Genomic DNA, 11,339 nt, shown 5'->3' with positions numbered 1-11,339 from the left:
ATTTCCTGAAAGGCTTAATCCTGTCCAGAAAGAACCTGAGCTTGCCTGTGCATGTCCAGGAAGTGCAGTATCCTTTCCCCTTTATTCTGAGGATTAGGGAAAAATGTTGGCAATTGAATGGATTGGTTTAAAGCCACACTATATACCACCTTGGTTATAAATGATGCATTAGTCCTGAGGGGAAACCCTGCCCTTATGGAAGATAATGAAGGGTTCCAGGGCCATAAGGGCCTTCAATTCAGACACTCTTCTTCCTGAAGTGATGACTAGAAGTAAAGCTGTTTTCCATGAGAGGAATTTTAACTCTGCTGTGGCAGCAGGTTCAAAGGGCGGAAGCTTCAGCTTTATTAAGATCCCAGGCAGGAGTGGGAGCTGTCCTGGGGGGGGGGGGGGTCTTACATTTTTGGGTCCTCTCGGGAACTGTTTGACCAGAGGATGAGAGAAGAGGGGTTGCTCAATATTATAATGAGCTGAGATGGCAGAGGCATGAATTTTAATTGAAGAGAAGGATATGCCTTTGTGAAGCATTTCTGTTAAGTAATCTAGTATATGAGGTAAGCTGGGCACAGTTGTGTCCATTCCCTGCAACTGGCTCCAGGAACAGTATATTTTCCACTTTTCCAAATAGGATTTTCTAGTACTAGGATTCCTTGCCTCAAGAATGACATACAGCACCTGCTTACTGAGAGTTGCTGGTGATGAATTCAGGGGATGAGCCAGGCTGCTAGGTTCAGGGTCTGTAGCCGAGGGTGCAAAATCTAGCCCATCTGTTAGGACAGCAGGGAAGGAGTCTGAGGCAGGTGCAATGGAGGCACCACTGTCAGACTGTGCAAAAAGAGGATACCAGTGCTGGCGTGGCCAGTCTGGTACAATCAGGATTGTCCTTGGCTTGTCCTGTTTGATCTTTAGTAGAACCTTTGAGAGGAGGAAAGGCATAGATTGAGAGGCTTTCCCTGGTAAAGGAGAGGGCATCCACTTTCCAAGCTTGGCTGTGGGGAGTTCTGGTGCAATATTTGCTCAATTGATAGTTCTGAGGGGAAGCAAAGAGGTCCACCTCTGGTGCCCCCCATCCGTTCCTCAAAAGCTTGAATATTTTGGGTTCCAGTTTCCACTCATGTGGGTCCATGAGAACTGTTTGTCGTCTGTCAGTGAATTTAGTTTGCCGGGCAGGAATTGAGCTTGTAGGTGCACTTGGTTGCTCAAGGCTGAGCTCCACAGAGCCAGGGCTAATCTGCAGAGTGGGTAGGAATGGGTTCCCTCCTGCTTGTTTATGTACCACATAACTGTGGTGTGTAATTGTCCTGGAAGAATAAGGTCTTTGAAGGCTGTCAGAGCATTCTGTACAGCTAACATTTCTTTTTGATTGATATGCAGGTGCATTTGCTTTGGGCTTCATTTGCCTTGAATGCACTGTCCTGCCATGTGAGCCCCCCATGCATAGTCTGATGCATCTGTTGTTAGGGTATGGGAGGCAGGGGTTGAGTGAAAGGGAGTCCCTTGTTGTGGTAGCAGGCCTCTGCCCACCAAAGGAACTCTGTCCTTAGGCAAGGAATGATACGAATCATTGTTTCCAGGTCCTGAGAATGTTGACACCAGAGACTTTTTAAGTACCATTGAAGTTTCCGCATATGAAGTCTTGCATATAGAATTAGTAGAATGCCATGAACCCTAGGGCTTGCAGTATTTTTCTTGCATATAGCTGGGTTCTGGTGGCCAGTAGATTGAAGTACTTTGTCAAATTTGGTTTTCTGGAGTGAGGAATGCCATCTGGGAAGTCGTGTTCAAGCTTATTCCCAGGAATACAATCTGTTGGCTGGGTACCAGATGTGATTTCTTTTCGTTGATGGTGTACCCCAGTGAAGTTAGAAGCCTCTCTACAAATGTCAGGTGCTGGAGCAGCAATTCCTGACTGTCCGCCTGAACAAGGCAATCATCCAAGTATGGGTAAATTTAAATCATTCTCTGCCTGCAATATGCAATGGCTGGAGCTAGGCATTTTTCAAGTACCCTGGGCACAGTAGACAAGCCAAAGGGAAGTGCAGTAAACTGATAATGCATAGAGTCTGCTCTGAAACATAGGTATTTCCTGCAAGATTCCCTTATGGGGATGTGAAGATAAACTTCTTTTAAGTCTAGGGTTGCTAGCCAGGAGTCCTTGGCTAGCATAGGAAACAGCTGTTGAAGAGTAAGCATTTTGAAGCCACCAGAAAGGTGTTGAGAATAGACAGATCCAGGATAGGACGCCAAGAGCTTTCTTTTCTGGGTACCAGAAAAAAAAAGTCAAATAAAGGCATTGTCCCCTTTGTTCTGCTGGGACAGGTTAAATAGCCTTGATACTCAGAGAAAGTACTTGCTTTTGGGCCTCTGCCCAGTGGTTTGGGGCGAGGTCTGGCCATCCGCTTGGGGTAGGGAGCGAGTGAAAGTGGAATCTGTATCCCTGGGAAACTATGTTTAAGACCCATCTGTCCTGGGTAATGTACACCCAGTTTTTGGCATGCAGGGCAAGTTTCCCTCTTAAAGGTGCAAGTACTTGGGCAAGGCTTGGAAGAGTTAAGGATAAGTCATTGTGAGATTTTACCATAGGACGGCAGCTTACTACTACCTGTTTTGGACGGGGGTGCACTCCATTGCTTAGATCTGTGCATACCCTGAGACCATAGTCCTGGTGGTGTGCTGCCCCTGGGTTTGGACTGAGAAGGTCTAGGAGGGACTGGAAAAGACCAATTTTTTGAAGGCCAATGCCTACTGAATTTAGGTGGCTGTACGTGGGAAAAATCAAACAGTTTGCATAGATTTAGCTTTTTCCTCCATCCTTTTGAGGACTCCTTCTGCTTTATTGCCAAATAGACGCTTTTGGTTTAATGGTGCATCTAGTAATTTTGCTTTGACATGGTCTGGCAAAGTTTGTTCCATAAGCCAAGCATGCCTTCTAAGAACAGACCCAATGACAGCAGCCCTGCAAGATGTTTCTAAGGCATCAAAACTACATTGTAAAGTATGTTTACCAACTTGGTTAGCAGAATGCATTAACTCTTGTAAATCTTTATGTTCTGTACAATTAGGAATCAACATAATTTTCTGTTTAATTAGTTCCATACTATATTGCTGATACTTTAACATATGAAACTGGCAATTTAAAGCCCTGCTGACAACAGTAGCAGAGGTGTATACCTTCTTACTCTATCTGTCTAAAGCCCTAGAATCCCTGTCTGAAGGGGTAGGATTTTGAGAAAGGTTGTGGCCTTAATGCCTTTAGGGCCCTGGGAAATGGTCTCTGGATCCATAGCAGAATTCTTAAAGAGGAATTTGGGGGAGTCCGGTACTCTATAGTACCTGTCAGGTTTCCTAGGAGTTGGAGGCAAAGTATTAGGGGTAAGGCTGGATTCCAAGATGACATCTACAATTTCCAGAACAGGAGGTATAGCTAGAGGCCTGTGCTGATGCAAGTTTAAAAACTCCCTGAGTCTCTTTTTGGACAGAGTAGTCTTGGCTCTCCCAGCAGAAATGCTCCCTAAGGTTATACAGGTTTCACCAAAAGAAAATTCTTTTGGTGGGGAAGCAGAGGGAATAGAATCCCCTGCATCAGAATCTGTACAGGTAGATAAGGGTATGTTCCTGGTAAGGGTCAGAGTTATCAGACTCCTGATCGAAGAATAAGGAGGAAAATCAGTTCTTGGTCTTTTTGTGGGGGAAGGCTGACTTCCCCCAATTAAAGTAATAAGGTCTTCAGCCATTCTAAGCATTCGTTTTTGTGGCATGTGGGCCTGAGAATGCGCTTTGGTCGTCTGTTTCCTAGGCGTAGTGCGACCTTTAGGCCTGAGAAATTCAGTATTTTTGGATTGAAAGGAAAGCGTCAGTTTAATATCAAAATCGGAAGGCCTGAATACACCCTCAGAAGCCGGTGCCTGCACAGCGACTCTGGACCCATCCAAGGTAGAGACATCCACAGGTTCCATAGTCGAAGAAGCATCTCGTGGCATACTGGACTCCGAATGGGTCTCAGTAAAGGCCTGCGAATCTGAAGAAGCGGGTATTAAGAGGCTGCGAAAGCACTTCACTGAGTACAGGCAGACTGGCGACTAGCTTAACAGTGGCATCGTCTGCAGTTTTGGACCTATGCGGTCTGTTCTCTGTTTATCCCTATGCTTTTTTGGAAGATTGGTAGTCAGATGGCTTATTGAAGCCATTTCGGAATACGGAGATAGAGAGCAAACAAAAGAATTTAGTGAGAAAAATAGCCCGATGACGAACAGTTTTGGCGTTGAACAAGGCACAAAACCGACAGCGAGGGACGTCATGGTCTGGGCCTAAACAGGTGATGCAGTAAGAATGAAAATCTCTGTGAGGTATTTGCTTTCCATAGGCAAGACAATTATTAGTTTTTTCTAACATCGGTTTGAGCAAGAAAAAAGGATCCCCAACAGGGTACTTATCTTTTAGAAGACTTCAAGTCTGAAACTCAAAAAATGAAAATTTCAGGAGGGGGCCGACTAGCACTTGGCCAACTGCTTCTGCTTCGGACAATGCATGACAAGAAAGACTGATGTGATGGCATCGGCTGCATGTTTTATATCCCTGATGACCTAACGTCATGGAAGAAGGGACAGCATCCAACGCAGAAATCCCAAGACTTTGGTATTTAGGCCGACTGCGGTCTACCTGCAGGCAGATGACCCAAATGTGATGACTGCAACAGTGAAACATGAAGAAAGTACAGCTGTGTACACTTACCATAAATGTAGATGTTAGAGTGTATTCACTGTTGCAGTCATTACATTGGGTAATCTACTGGCAGGTTGCCCTCAGTTGGCCTGAATTCCAAAGTATAAAACATGCAGCCGACGCCATTTTCTTTAGTTTTTCTTGCCCCAGATGTCAGGTGCCCCCAAAAAGGTAGGAAAAAAAAAACCTCTTCCATGACATCAGGTTGTCAGGGGTATAAAACATGCAGCCGACGCCATTTTTCTTTAGTTTTTCTTGCCTCAGATGTCAGGTGCCCCCAAAAAGGTAGGAAAAAAAAAAATATATATATATATATATATATATATATATATATATATATATATACACACACACACACACACACATGCATCAATATAAACTTTACCTTCATCTACAAACAAATACACCACATAGGTTGTAGACGATAGAGAAGGAAAGATAAACTCCAGAATGATGACAGGGGGATGGCGGGAGGGTAACCTGGACTGCAACAGTGAATACACTCGAACATCTACATTTATGGTAAGTGTACACAACTGTACTATGTTCTTCATGTTTCACTGTTGCAGTCATTACATTTGGGTAGAATCCCAAAGCTATGGTTGGGAGGCTGGAGCTAAACAGCATTAGGTGCGGCTATAAGGCCCTGCAGAACTGCAGTAGCAAAGCCTTCCCTGGACTTAGAGTAGAGAGGCAAATGATAATGCTTTGTAAAGGTGTGAACAGAACTCCAAGTAGCAGCCTCTAGAATGTCTTTGGTTGGTCCTCCTCTGAGAAAGACTGCTGAAGTAGCTGCAGCTCTGGTGGAATGAGACCCAATGCCCTTGGGCACAGGTTTACCATGGTGTAAGTAGCAGAAACAGACGCAGTGGCTTATCCACTTTGAAATTGTCTGCTTTGAAATAGCCTTTCCTTCTGATCCTGCAGCATATGCCACTAGTAATTGCTCAGTTTTCCTTAGAGCTTTAGTTCTCCTCAAGTAGAATCTTAGCTGTCTGTGTATGTCCAAGGAATGCAGAATTCTCTCCCCCTTGTTCTGCGGATTTGGATAAAAGGTTGGCAAATGAATTGTTTGGTTAAGAGCCACACTGGAAACCACTTTAGGCATAAATGTAGGATTTGCCCTAAAAGACACCCTGTCTGGGTAAAATATGATTAAAAGGCTCTACAGCCATGAGGGCCTGTAGCTCTGAAACTCTTCTTGCTGAAGTAATAGCTAGTAGCAGAGCTGTTTTCCATGATAAGAACAATATCAGCGGTAGCAGCTGGTTCAAATGGAGGCAGGGTGAGCTTTTCCAACACATAATTGAGGTCCCATGCAGGTAATGGTGATCTTCTAGGAGGCCTTAAATTTTTGGCTCCTCCAAGATACTGCTTTAGTAAAGGATGAGAAAAGATTGGTGGCTCTGTATTGTAACGTGCCGAAATGGAAGAGGCATGGATTTTAATTGATGAGAAAGATAGGCCTTTGTCAAGTATCTCAGTTAAGTATTGTAATATCTGAGGAATATTTGGTTCTGCTGTATCAGTTCTTTGTGCTTGATTCCATGCACAGAATATCTTCCATTTATCAGCATATTTTCTAGTACTAGGCCTTCTGGCTTCCAAAATGACATCCATCACAGCTTCACTGAGAGGTGTTGTTTGTATAACTACATGATCAGCCAGGTTCAGTGACTGGAGTTGATTGTGCAGGATCTTATTGTTTTGCTGGGACATTAGTTGAGGTCTTTGAGGTAAGGTCCAAGCTGGGTATTGAGACAAGTTCCTTAGGATTGGGTACCAGTATTGGCGGCGCCAGTCCAGAGCAATTAGTATCATTTTTGGTTTCTCTTGTCTGACTTTTAGGAGGACCTTGGGAAGAAGAGGCAGAGGAAAAAAGGCGTAAACTGATAGGTTTTTCCAAGTGAAGGATAGGGTGTCCACTTTCCATGCTAGTCCATGATAAGTCCTTGTGCAGAATCTTTTCAATTGATAATTTTGAGGAGAGGCAAATAGATCTATGTCTGGGCTCCCCCATTTCTCTGTTATCATGCTGAAGACTTGTGGATTTAGTTTCCACTCGTGAGGATACATAAGGTTTCTGCTTAAATCGTCTGCTTTCCTGGCAGGAATTGAGCTTGAAGATGCATTTGGTAGGTCAAAGCTGTGTCCCACAGTGCCATGGCTAATCTGCAAAGGGGGTATGAGTGTGTGCCCCCTTGCTTGTTTATATACCACCTGACCGTGGTGTTGTCTGTCTATATCAGCAGTTGTCCTGGATGAAGTAAGTCCTTGAAGGCTGTTAGGGCATTTTGAACAGCTAGCATCTCTTTCTGGTTGATATGTAGATGCATTTGTTTTGGGGTCCATATGCCCTGAATGCATCTTCCTGCAATGTGGGCCCCCCAAGCTTAATTTAATGCGTCTGTTAAGGTTTGGCTGGCAGAGGGTAGAGTGAAGGCCCGTCCCATGTTTTGGTGACATGCCTTTGCCCACCATAGAAACTCCTGTTGTAGACAGGAAATGAGAGGAATCAGTTTCCAGACTGTGAGAATGTTGACTCCATAAACCTTTTAGGTACCAATGAAGTTTCCTCATATGCAGTCGTGCATATGGAATCAGTAGGATGCAGGATACCATGAAGCCCAAAGCCTGCAGAATTTGTCTTGCAGATCACTGTTTTTTTGTTGCCATCAGTTTGAAGTAAGTAGTCAGTTGTCTGGCGTGAGATAAGCCATCTGGGCAGTTGTATTCAAGCTTGCACCCAGGAATGTTATCTTTTGAGGGTACCAGTTGTGATTTTTTTTAGTTTACTGTGTACCCTAGGCATGTTAGAAGCCTTTTCACAAACGCCAGGTGTTGAAGAAGAATGTCCTTGTTCTCTGCTTGAGACAGTCGACCAAGTAAGGATATATTTGTATACTTCTTTGTCTGCAAAATGCAATTACTGGTGCCAAGCACTTTTTAAAGACCCTGGGAGCAGTAGATAAGCCAAAGGGCAGTGCAGAGAATTGGTAATACATTAAGCCAGCCTTGAATCTGAGGTATCTTCTGCACGATTCTCTTACTGGGACATGCAGGTATGCCTCTTTTAGGTCTAATGTCACCAGCCAAGCATTCTTGCCCAGCATGGGCAGAAGCTGCTGCAAAGTCAGCATTTTGAATTTTGGAATGTCCAGGTATGTGTTCAAAATCGATCTTGGCCGCCAGGCCTTGTCCTTTCTGGGTATCAAGAACAGTCGAGTAAAAACCTTGTACTTTTTCCTGTTCTGGTACTGGCTGAATGACCCTCATATCCGGACGTAACCTGTTTGTGCCTCTGTCCATTGATTTTTTGGCAGATATGGCCAACCGTTTGCCATTGGTAAAGTGTGGAAATGGAATCTGTATTCCCGTGATACTATGTTTAGTACCCTCTTGTCCTGGGTTATTAACTGCCAATTTTGAGCAAAAAGTGCTAATTTCCCCCCTAAAGGTGCTGCCAACAGATAAGTGCTTGGTGTAGGCAGAGGGAAGTCATTGAGACTGTTTTCTGCAGATTTGCGCTTTATCTCCTCCAGATTTGGAGGTAGAAGCACCCCATTGCTTTGACCTGTATGAATCTTGCGCCTGGTACCTGGAACCCTTAGGGTGTCTTGATTTGCCCCTTTGAGCTCTGTCGGACACAGGAAAGGACCAATTTTTGTAGGCCAGTGTCTACTGAATCTTGGTGGCTGCACTTGTAAGAAGTCTAACAGTTTGCATACTTAGCTTTGTCTTCCATTTTCTTTAAAACCTCTTCTGTCTTAATACCAAACAGAGTATCATGCTGTAAAGGTGCATCTAGCAATTTAGCGTTAACATGATCAGGCAAATTTTGTTCCTTTAGCCAGGCATGCCTCCTAATCACAGATCCAGTAACTGCGGCCCTGCAGGAGGCCTCTAAGGAGACAAAACCACATTGCAAAGTATGCTTTCCAACCTGTTCAGCTGCATGCAATAATTCCTGCAATTCTTTATTTCTGCACATTCAGAAATCAACATCATTTTCTGTTTCAGCAATCCCATAACATGTTGTTGATACTTAAGCATATAAAATTGACAGTTTAAGGCCCTGACTGCCAAAGTTGCAGATGTATAAACCTTTTTTCCCCATCTGTCCAGTGCCCTTGAATCTCTGTCAGAGGGGGTAGGATTTTTTGCTGTTGAGGCTTTAACTCCCTTTGGACCTTGTGAAATAGTTTCAGGATCAGCAGCAGGTCAGGCTTACGGAGTCAGGGGTCACGCTTGACTCCGTAAACACATCATCCACAATGTCTTAAATGGGGAATGGCTAAAGGCCTGTGCTGAGAGAGAAGGAGGAAATCCCAGAGCCTCTTTTTTGATTCGGAAAAATCTTGACTCTCCTAGTGAAAATGCTCCCTCAAAGCATGCAAGGTTTCTCCAAATGAATAATCCTCAGGAGGAGATGCAGATGGTATAGACTCCTCTGCATCAGAATCCTCATAGGGGGTTATAGATAATTCCTGATCAGAAGAGGAATCAGAAGAAATAGAAACCTGATCTGAAGATTCATAATCAGTGTCTTGCCTAGTCCTCTTATCTGGAAGGGGATGGGTACCCCTGATCAAGGTAATAAGGTCTTCAGCCGTTTTGATCATCTGCTTTTTAGGCATAGAGGCCTGTGCACGTGGCTCATGCGTCAGTTTTTTAGTTTTAGAAGTTGCTTTTGTCTTTGGTTTTTGCAGCAGTCGTCGGTTTGATATACAAATGTTGAGGTCTGAATACACCCCCTGAAGCCTGTGCCTGCTCAGCGGCTCCGGACCCATCCGAGGGAGATATCCGTTGGTCCAATACCTTGAGTATCTTGCGGCATGCCGGACTCCACAAGGGTGTCGGTAGACGCCTGCGACTCAAAGGTAGCGGGTATCAGGGGCTGCGAAAGCTCCTCACTGAGTACCGGCGACTGTCGTTGGTTCTGGATCTCGACTGCCTTTCTCTGTCTGCCTTTCTCTGTCCTTTTCTTTGCGTTTTTTTTATGTACTCCGGTAGTCGGATTGCTATCAGACATTTCTGGGTAGTTAAATCTGTTTCCAAAATATTTTGAGGCAAAAATATACCGACGTTTAATGGTGCGTTGGTGAAATCTAGCACAAAACCGACAGCCAGGCACATTGTGATCAGGGCCTAGGCAAGGAATACAGTATAAATGGAAATCCTTATGAGGTATTTGCTTCCCACAAGTAATACAATTATTAACTTTTTCTGACATCGGTATGGAGCAAGAAAAAAGTTTCCCCAACGGGGTACTTAGCTTTAGTGAAGACTTCGGTTCTGAAACTCAAACTTGAATATTTAAGTAGTCGGCCAACCGGCACTTGCAAAATGCTTCTGCTTCAGGCACCGTGAGGCAAGAAAGACTAAAGAAAATGGCGTTGACTGCATGCTTTATACCCCTGACGTCACGGAAGAGGAGACAGCAACCAACGCAGGACCCAAGACTTTGGAATTCAGGCCGACTGAGGGCAACCTGCCAGCAGATTACCCAAATGTAATGACTGAAACAGTGAAACACGAACATTATGTCGTTGCACTTCACGTTGGAAGGAGAAACACAGAGATTGCAGCAAGGCTGACCCCACTTTAAAAAGATCTGCTTTGCTACAGAAGGATTCAGAGACCACTCATAAGGCATCAGGATAGACCTGCTTAGCCTGTCTGCTAGAATGTTGGACCTCCCCAGAATGTGCGATGCCACCAGAAAATGGCTGGTGGAGATCACCCACTCCCACAACCACATGGCTTTGTGGCAAAGGGGAGAGGATCTGGTTCCCCCTGTTTGTTGATATACCAAACTACAGACATATTGTCTGGATGGTGGTTGTCCCTAAGGAAAGATGGGCATGAAGGGCTTGCAATGCCAATAGCACTGCCCTCATCTCCAGGACGCTGATATGCAGCTGGGTCTCTAGGGAAGACCACATGCCTTGAACTGTCCGTCCCAAGCAATGCCCCCCACCAGAGCAGGGAGGTGTCCATGGTCAGAGGGGTAGGGAGGATACAGGGGCGACCACAAATAAGTTCTGGGGACTGAATCCACCAAAGAGAATCTTTGCATGCCCGGGACAAACAGGATGCGACAGTGGAAGATCCAGGAAGGACCGCTGGACCACCAGAGTCCATTAGAGCACCCTCATGTGCAACAGAGGTGTGGGGACGAAGGTGATCGTGGCCGTCATGGACCCCAATGCCCTTAAAACCAACTCCGCAGCAGGAGATGGAACTTGAAGAATGTGCAAGACATGATGTTTGAGGGAGTGAAGTCTGTCGGGTGGCAGGAGGGCCTTTGTCTGAATGGTGTCCAACTGGACTCCAATAAAATCCAAAACTTGAACCAGTTGTAAGAGAGATTTGTTTAGACTGATGGTGATGCCCAGCTGTTGGGCGATTTGGATGAGAAAAGTCCCAAGCTTGGCAGAGTCTGTGCCTGGAGAGGGCGGAAAGGAGCCAATTATCCAGGTAAGGGAAGACCTAGAAGCCCTGCAGCCGCTGGTATGCTGGTACCACCATCAACACTTTGGTGGACACCGTGGGGGCTGTGGTGAGACCAAAGGTTAGCAATATGAATTGGTAATGATTGGCCCCCAGCCTGAAAC

This window comes from Protopterus annectens, chromosome 14.part0, assembly GCF_019279795.1.
Source record: "Protopterus annectens isolate FY-2018-M chromosome 14.part0, PAN1.0, whole genome shotgun sequence".
NCBI classification, from domain to species: Eukaryota; Metazoa; Chordata; order Ceratodontiformes; family Protopteridae; genus Protopterus; species Protopterus annectens.
This window is presented reverse-complemented; position numbering follows the sequence as displayed.